Below are 10,057 nucleotides of genomic sequence, written 5' to 3' on the forward strand. Positions count from 1 at the left end.
GTTATTATAGTCAATTTTTCAGAAACAAGGTAGCCACCTCATTTATAAAGTAGATACACAGGACATATAATACACTATTTCTCTAGAACACTATGTCTTATGAACTAGCATTCTCCTTTGGAATATGTCCCTTCATTCTCCACACCTACTGTTGGGTTTCAGTATAAACTGTGTATGAGGAAAGTGATGGCCTGAGGTTACTTTTCTTAGACCAAGCTCTCTCCTGTCCACAGTGACTGTGGTAAAAATAGAGAGGTGTGATTCAAATCTGCCAGTTTCTAGGATTTTTTTTTTTTTCCAGGTTGATACTAAGTTCTTAAAAGTGGGAGACAGGATCCCATGAAATGCTGGCAACCATTTGAACCAAGCTTAGTACAAAAGGGTAAATGTGAGATGAGTACTACTAATGATAGTCCCCTGATTCTTGAAAACCTGGTGACAACCTGCCATGCTTGAAACTTGGTGACAGTGTTTTGATACATTTGTTTCTGCTGTTTACATAGGCTTTTGTCAATTGCACCAGAGTCAAGATGGCATCACCTAACAGAATCATCCAGCTCTATTAGATGTCGCTGTGAGTGTCCCTATGGCTAAAGATTGCTCTCGAAGACTTCAAAGGAGATATTAGTGTCAAGCCAGCTACTGATTTTACTGCTTCATCAGGAATTTTGTTCCCAAATTGAGTTAGACATCCTTTAAATGCTACCACAGTTTTGTACTATCAAAAATTAGTCTCTATATAAGTATTGAATCTAATATTTAATATATTAGTTTCCCAGTTTCTCTACAGGCTAAATGGAAAAAACACTAAGCTAAGATATTTCAAACTGAAAACAGTGCAATAATGTCTGTAAGACCTAGGTAAGACACTTAATAGAATTTATAATTTCAAGTATATTTATCAAGACATGAGCTGAAACTAATGAACTAAGAATGAATATCAAGACTTAGCAAAACTTTAGAGTAAACCTTTATATGTGGGGGGCTGTCCTCACAATCACCATGGCAAGACGGCGCTGGCATCCGGCGTTCTAACTGGTAAACAAGCGGTCTGCGCATGTGCCGGGTAAATTTCCATCCCTTGCGCCCTGCCTGTCCCGTGGCGTCATCTGGGCCGATAGTGAGCAGCCAACCAGGGAGCTACACGTCCTAGGCGGAGAACATTTCCTATATAAGGGAGAGGGTTTTTCACCTCGGGGTCTCCGCTTTCCAGTAGCTTATGCATTGAAGCTTTACTGCAGAAGGATCCTGATGTGTCGCGTCATTCTTGCTGGCAAGACGGTAGCGCGTTGCATTTATATACATAAAAACCAGAACGATTGGGAATGCAAGGGTGTTATGAATCAGTATAGAATGGAATTTCATATCTGTGTGTGTGTGTGTGTGTGTGTGTGTGTGTGTGTGTGTGTGTGAACATGTTAGTTAGAATCCTATATCTCAAGTAAAACCATCTGACCATGGAAAATAAGATTTAATTGACATATCTAGTTGCCCAGGACCCAAGAAGATGTTTGAAGCCAAAGCATTAAAAAATCACAAGTAGTCAAGTACAATGTGCTCACTAACCCGTGGATAGAAGCCTGATGACCTCAGGTAGTAGACATAAACTGAGCTTATCTCCCTGGAAAGGGAAGCAAAGGCCTTTAAAAGCATTTTTTCAAGGTTTGTTGTTTTTGTTTTGTTCTCATCTTACCCAGTCTGCTGGATACTTGTAAGCCTTCAGTTGAATGCTGTTTCTCTTGGAAGTTTTAGAACACCCTGGTCTCTCCAGAGCTTAACATGATCGCCACAACAGTGCTACAGTCAATTTCTTTTAGATGTTCCAAGCAGTGGGTTAATATTTATACCCCATACCATTTCCCCAATTTATAGATAAATTGATAAAATGATATCACATTTTATACTTCTAGTTTGGCTTGCCAATATTCTTAAAACTTTTTATTCAACACCATAAGTGTGGCTATCATAGATCATCTTACTGTACAGAACTTTGAGCTTCCTGCTCTTTATTTTCTCTGCTGAGTTAATTCAAACAAGTTACATAAGTGTAGAGTTTATTATAGAGCAATAAGAGGTGAGAACAGACAGTGGACAAAGGAAACATTGCAAAGGAAAAACAGAATGGCAAGGGGATCATGCTGACTTATTGTTGAGGTACGCCTCGTATATTGTCTGGAGTACAGTTTTTCTTAAGGATGTCAAAAGCTCATATTTGTAACTTAACAACTGAAAATGCTAGAAAAACAAAATTACCCCCAAAAATATAGATGGCAAGAAATAAATTTAGGGCTCAAATTGAAGTAGAACAACAAAAACAATATCAACAAAGGGAAGAATTGTTTGAGAAAATCAACAACCTTGACAATCCCTTACCCAGATTAACTGAAGTCAAAGAGAGATCCAAATCAATAAAATTAGAAAAGAGGACATTACAACAGAACAGTGTCACAGAGACATACTTTAAAAATCTGTAATTGTAACTGGAGGAATGGCTCAGCTGTTAAGAATTTTTCTTACAGAGGAGCTAAGTTTGATCCCTTGGCAGTTCATAACCATAAATAACTCCAATACCTAGATAAATATGATACAGACATACATTACATGTAAGCAAAGCATACACAATATAAAATAAATTTTTTTTCTTAAAAATCTATTTCACCAAACTGGAAACCTAAAAGATATGGGTGAATTTCTTTAAATATATGTTCTATTAAAGTTAAATCCAGATCAGATTATTTAAACAGACCCATACTCCTAAGTGAAATAGAAGCAGTAACCTTCCCCTCCCCAAGTCAAAGGACAGATTTAGTGCAGAATTCTGTTATATCTTTGAAGATGAATTTATGCCAATATTCCTTAAATTATTTTACAAAATAGACACTGAAAGCACATTTCCTAATCCTTTTGATGAAGCCACTGTTACTTTTATTGCAAAACAACACAGAGACCCAACCAAAACAAATTATGTCCAATATCTTCAAGAACATGGATGTGAAATTTCTCAAAAAGGTACATCAAATTCAAGAGCACAGCAAAAAGATGATTATGATTACTGTGTTGAACACAGCAAACGCTAGCACTAGTTCCTAGGAGAAAAGAGCAATGACCCATGTAGAGAGATAAGAACTTTCTGGGATTTATGGAGAAGAGAAAGCAATTTTATTTTATAGGTTCATATATTTAAAGGAAGAATGGTGTTACTGGGATTGTCAGTCCTTATTTAGAGCTTTAGAGGTGATGGGAGATTGAAGCTACCTCCTGAATATACTTCCCTCCAAAATACACCTAAAGGCACTTTGCTTCTGGCCATCAGATTGGCCTGCAGTATCCGCAGGGACATACAAGGGGAGGATTGAGTTACAGATTGTTTCTGAATTTAGGTTTGACCTTAATAAAAACTTTTAACAGGCTGTCTGTGTGCAACACAGTCAAGCTGGCATCATCCCACAGATGCAGGGGTGGTTCAACATGCATAAATCCATAAACCACTACATAAACAGCCTGAATGACAAAGAACACATGGTGATTTTTTTATTGGTTATTTTATTTATTTACATTTCAAATGTCCCTCTTTCCCCCTGCCTCTGAAGGTGCTCCTTCACCCACCCATCCACTTTTACCTCACCATCTTAGCATTCCCATACACTGGAGCATCAAGCCTCTACAGGACCAAGGGCTTACCCTCCCATTGATGCTTGAAAAAGACAGTCCTCTGCTACATATGCAGCTGGAGCAATGGGTCCCTCCATGTGTACTCGTTGGTTGGTGGTTTAGTCCCTGGGAGCTCTGGGAGATTTGGTTGGTTGATATTGTTCTTCCAATGGTGGTGTAACCCCCTTCAGCTCCTTCAGTCCTTCCCCTAACTCCTCCATTGGGGTCCCTGTGCTCAGTCTGATGGTTGGCTGTGAGCATCTGCCATCTGTTCAGGCTCTGGCAGAGCCTCTCAGGATAGCTATACCAGGCTCCTGTCAGTAAGTGCTTCTTGGCATCAGTCTGGATTTGTTATCCACAGTTGGGATGGATCCACAGGTGGTGCAGTCTCTGGATGGCCTTTCAGTCTCTGTTCCACTTGTCCCTGCATTTCCTTTTAATAGGAGCAATTCTGGATTAATATTTTTTGAGAAGGGTGGGTGGCCTCATCCCTCAACTGGGGGCCATGCCTAACCACTGGATATGATCTCTACAGTTCTATATCTCCTTTATTGGGTATTTTTGGCTAAACACATGGTGATCTTAAGTGCAGAAAATGCTTTTGACAACATCCAACATCTCTTCATTATAAAAGTCCTGGAGATAAAAGGGACATTCCTCAACACAATACAGGTAATTTACAGCAATACCACCACCAACATTAATCTCAATGCATTACCACTAAAATCAGGAACAAGACAAGGATGCCCACTCTCTCCATATCTGTTCAATAGCTAGAACAATATGAACTGCTGGAGATGAGAGAATACAAGGAAAGGAAGAACTCAAAGTATACTTGTGGATAATATGATTTGTATACATAAAATACTATAAAAATTTCACGAGGGAACTTTTATAACTCATACTTTAAGCAAAGAATAATCCAAAAATACACAACAGTAGTAGCATTCCTATATATCGATATGCTAAGAAACAAACTATCTTTAAAATAGCCTCAAAGGAAATTATATAAATTATCTTGAAGTAACTCTAGCCAAGCAATAAAAGAAAAGTTAGTTTTAAGGCATAAAAGAAATAAACTGAAGATGACACCAGAAGATAGATCTCCAGGTTCAAGCAAGGATCAGTGAGATTTGTATTGTGAAAATGGCCATCCCACCAAAGGCAATTTACATATTCAGTGCAATCCCTATCAAAATTTCAACACAAATACAAAGTTTGAAGAAATCGATCTACAACTACATATGTAAATGAGCAAACAAAAAAATCAAGAAAGCTAAAATGATTCAAAATAATAAAATTGCTGAAGGTATCCCTGTCAATGATTTCAGTTTGTACTATAGAGAAAAAAGAAAAAGTGGTACTGGCATAAAAAGACACATTAGAAATAAAATATAAATCCACATGCCTTTGAACGCATGTTTTCTAACAAAGACACAAAACAGTAAAAAATTAAAAGAAAAAAAAGAGAAAAGATAGCATTCTCAAATAATGGTTCTGGTCAAACTGGGTGGCTATATGTTGAAGACTGAAAATAGATTCATACCTATATCCCTGCAATGAAAATGGATCAAGGAACTCAACATAAGACACCCTGAATCTGATAGAAGGTAAAGTTGAGAATAGGCTTGAAGACATTGACCCAGGAAATGATTTTCTGAACAGGACACTTATAGCACAGGCACTAAGAACAAATGGGATCCTAGTATAGCTGAAAATCTGTATGCCAAATGACACCATCATTCAGGCAGAGGAACAGCCTTCAGAATGGGAAAGGATTTTAATCAATTTTACATCTGACAGGGTTAGCACCTAAAGTATATAAAATACTGAAAAAAATTAAAATAACCCAGTTAAAATTGGAGCTACAGAACTAAAACAGCAGTCTCAAAAGAAGAAACACAAATAGCTGAGAGATGAAATGTTAAACATCCTTAGCCATCAGGGAAATGCAAGTTCAAATTACTTTGATATTTCATCTTACTCCGGTAAGAATTGCCAAGACCAATAAAAAAATTGACAACTCATGCTGGCAAGAATGTAAGGTAAGGGTAACAAATCTATTGCTGGTGGGAATGAAAATTGTACAGTCACTGTGGAAGTCTCTAATTGTTGCTTTTATTCAACTGACGTAATTGTTTTCTTGGAGGCTTACTTCTGAATTAGTTCACCCTTTCTAGTTCTTTCTGAACTCTGGCTGGCTGGTTCAACTCGGCTGTTTTCACTCAAACTCCTCTCCCAGCTGACTGACTCAATCTGGCTTTTCTCAGCTTCACACTTAATTGCTCTGCTTGGCCTCAAACTAACTCTGGCAATTTGTTCTAATCTGTTGACTCCTTATTCTCTGACTTCTACTGCCTCTGTTGACCTGCATTAAACTACATGAATTCACAAAAAAAAACCTCAGTTGCACTGCATTGGACTCACTGCACTGAACTGAACTCCAAATTGACTTCAACTCCACTGCATTCCTAACTCAAGTGAACTGACCTCTCATTCCTGTCTGCTCTCATGAGACTTGGGAGTATCCTATCTCTGATTCATTCTGTCAGATCTTTCTCTGTTTTGTTACTTTCTCTGCCCCTCAATTAGACATGATTTTCAAACGCCCTTTCCTTCTAAAAACTAACCTTACCTGCATCATTTGAAATTAAAGGTGTGTACTAAAGGTGTGTGTATTCAAGCCAGAGCATTCATGTTGCTGGATTAAGTTTCCTCTATTGAAATCTGTGGTGGTTCCTCAGGAAGCTGGAATGTACCTCAAGATCCAGCTATATCACTTTTGGCCATATATCAAAAGAACTTGATATCCTGTTAGAGATTTGCTCATCCATGTTCATTGCTGCTCTATTCATAATACCCATAAGTTAGAAACAGTCTAGGTGTCCATGAACTGTTGAATAATGAAAATGTGTTAAAATTTACAAAGTGGCATATTCAGCTATTAAGAAATGTAAAATTATGAAATTTGTAGATATGTGGATGGAGGTAGAAAAATATCCTGAGTGAGTTAACCCAGATCCAAAAAGACAAATATTGTGTGTTTTGTTGAGGGTTATTTAGAGTAACAGAATTTATAGAATGAATTTCTATAGTAAGGATATTTATTAAAATGACTTACAGGCAGTGGTCCAACTAATCCAACAATGGCTAACCATGAATAGAAATTCCAAGAATCCAGTTCAGTCCACAAGTTGGTCTTTAGTATACATTATAATTCCAAAGAAGTAGGCTCTAATGACAGTGAAGGAATGGATTTGCTAATAAGAGCAAAAGCAAGGAAGCAAAGAGAGCTTACTTCTTCCATGTTCTTTATATAGGCAGCCAGCAGATGTGATTCAGATTGAAGGTAGGTTTTTACATCTCAAAAGATCTGGACTGAAGATTTATTTTACCTCCTCAAACATCTGGATTAGAAGAGGATCTTCCTGATGAAAATGATTTAATTAAGAAAATCGGGCTGGTGAGATGGCTCAGCGGGTAAGAGCACCCGACTGCTCTTCCGAAGGTCCGTAGTTCAAATCCCAGCAACCACATGGTGGCTCACAACCATCCGCAACAAGATCTGACACCCTCTTCTGGAGTGTCTGAAGACAGCTACAGTGTACTTACATATAATAAATAAATAAATCTTAAAAGAAAAAGAAAAAGAAAATCCCTCACAGGTGTGCCCATTCATTTGGGTTTTAGTTTATTCAGTATGTAGTCAAATGACAACCAAGAATAGCCATCACAAGTCCACCACCTGTCAATTTCACACACTATCATATCTCCTTCTGTCATGATTAATTGCCAAATGAAAAACAATAACAAGGTCGCAATTACACCTAAACATGATATAGCTATTCCACATACAGTCGAAAATGCATTATATATTTAACTAGGTCATATACAAACTAACAAAATAGATGTAAAAACAGGATCCATCATTCTGCTGCACATAAGAAACCTCATCAACAAAGACAGATATTACCTCAGAGTAAAGGGCTGGATAAAGATGTTCTAAGCAAATGGACTCAATAAGCTGGTGTAGCCATTTTATTATCTAACAAGACAGGCTTTCAATCAAAATTAAATGAGATAGGGAAGGACATTACATAAACATCAAAGGAAACACCCATCAACATGACCTCTCAATTCTGAATATTTATGCCTCAAATAAAAGGCACATTTGTAAAAGAAACATTACTAAGGCTTAAATCATAATACTCCACACATAGTGGGAGACTTCAACACACAACTTTCACTGATGGACAGGTCATCCAGACTGAAACTAAACAGAGAAATAATGGAACAGACATGACTAATGGACATTATTATGATGGACCCAACAAATCTACAGAACATTTTACCCAAACACAAAAGAATATTCCTTCTTCTCAGCACCTCAAAGAATCTTCTCCAAAATTGACCATATACTCAGTCACAAAGCAAGCCTTAACAGATACAAGAAAATTGTATCTTACCTGAATACCATGGATTAAAGCCGAACTTCAACAACAGCAGAAAACCAACAAACTCATCAAAACTGAGCAACTCTCTACTCAATGACCACTGAGTCTAGGAGAAAATAAATTAAAGACGTTCTAGAATACAATGAATATTAGTGCACAACATACCCAAACTTATGTGACACAATGAAAGCAGTGCTATGAGGAAAGTTCATAACACCAAGTGCCTTCATAAGGAAATCAGTGAGATCTCATACTAGTGACTTAACAGCACATCTGAAAACTTTAGAGTAAAAAGAAGCAAACACACAGGAAAAAAATCAAACTCGGGTGAAATCAATAAAGTAGAAACAGGAGAAATACAAAGAATCAATGAAACCAAGAGCTGGTTCTTTGAGAAGATTGAAAAGATAGGCAAACCCTTACCCAAACTAAAAGGCAGAAAGTATATTAAGATCAATAAAATCAGAAATGAAAAGGACAACAGGCACAGAGGAAATCCAAAGAATCATTAGTCTAACTTCAAACACCTATACTCCACAGGTTGGAAAAAAAAGACAATTTTCTCAATTTACTAAAGTTAAATCAAGATTAGATGAATAATCTAGACATATAACCCTAAGGAAATATAAGCAGTCATTAAAAGTCTCCCAACAACAACAAAAACCACAACAAAAAAGCCTAGTCCAGATGCTTTTAGTGCAGAATTATACCAGACTTTCAAAGAAATACTCCTTAAATTATTCCACAAAGTAGAAACAGAAGAAACACTGCCAAGTTTATGTTATGAAGCCACAGTTGCCATGATATCCAAACCAAGACTCAATCACAAAAGAGAATTTCAGACCAATCTTTATGAACACTGATGCAAAAATACTTAATAAAATACTTGAAAACAAATCCAAGGGCAGCACAATCTTCATCCACCATGATCAAGTAGGCTTCATCCTACTTGAATGCAGGAATAGTTCAACATACAAAAATCTATCAATGTAATCTAACATATAAACAAATTGAAAGGAAAAAACCCACACGATCATCTCATTAGAGGTTGAAAAAGCCTTTAAGAAAATCCAACATCCCTTCATGATAAAAGTCTTGTAGAGAGCAAGGATATAAGGCACATTCCTAGATATAATAAAGGCAATATGCAGTAAGCAAATACCAATCACCAAATTAAATGGTGAGAAACTTAAAGCAATTTCACTAAGACAAGGGTGTCCACTCTCTTTGTATGTGTTCAATATTGTACTTGAAGCTTTAGCTACAGCAATGAGAGAACTAAAGGAGAACGGGGATAAATATTGGAAAGGAAGAAGTTAAAATATTGCTATTTGCAGATGATCTGATAGAATACATAAGTGATCCCCAATATTCTACCAGGGAACTCTTACAACTGATAAACACCTTCAACAAAGTAGTTGGATACAAAATTAACTAAAAAACAAAAACCTTCTATATATAAACAATAAAGAGGATGAGAAAGAAATTAGGGAGACAACACCCTTCACAGCCACAAAAAACAAAAAACAAAAATCTTGGTATAACTCTAACCAAGAAAGTAAAAGACTTGTATGACAAGAACTTAAAGTCACTGAAGAAAGAAGTTGAGGAAGATATCAAAAGATGAAAAGATCTCCAACACTTCCAACACAATTCTTTACAGACCTTGAAATAATAATACTCAACTTCATATGGAAAAAACAAAACAAAACAGGTTTTGTAAAGCAATCTTGTACAATAAAAAAGTTTGTGGAGGTACCGCTACCCATGATTTCAGGCTGTACTACACAGTAATAATAATAAAAACTACATGGTATTGTGGCATAAAAACACACAATTCAATGGAATTGAATCAAAGATCCAGAAGTAAATCCACACACCTATGGGCACTTGATCTTTGACAAAGAAACCAAAATTATAAACTGTAAAAAAATAATCTTCAACAAATGGTG

Source organism: Mus pahari, chromosome 3, assembly GCF_900095145.1.
Source record: "Mus pahari chromosome 3, PAHARI_EIJ_v1.1, whole genome shotgun sequence".
Lineage (NCBI taxonomy): Eukaryota > Metazoa > Chordata > Mammalia > Rodentia > Muridae > Mus > Mus pahari.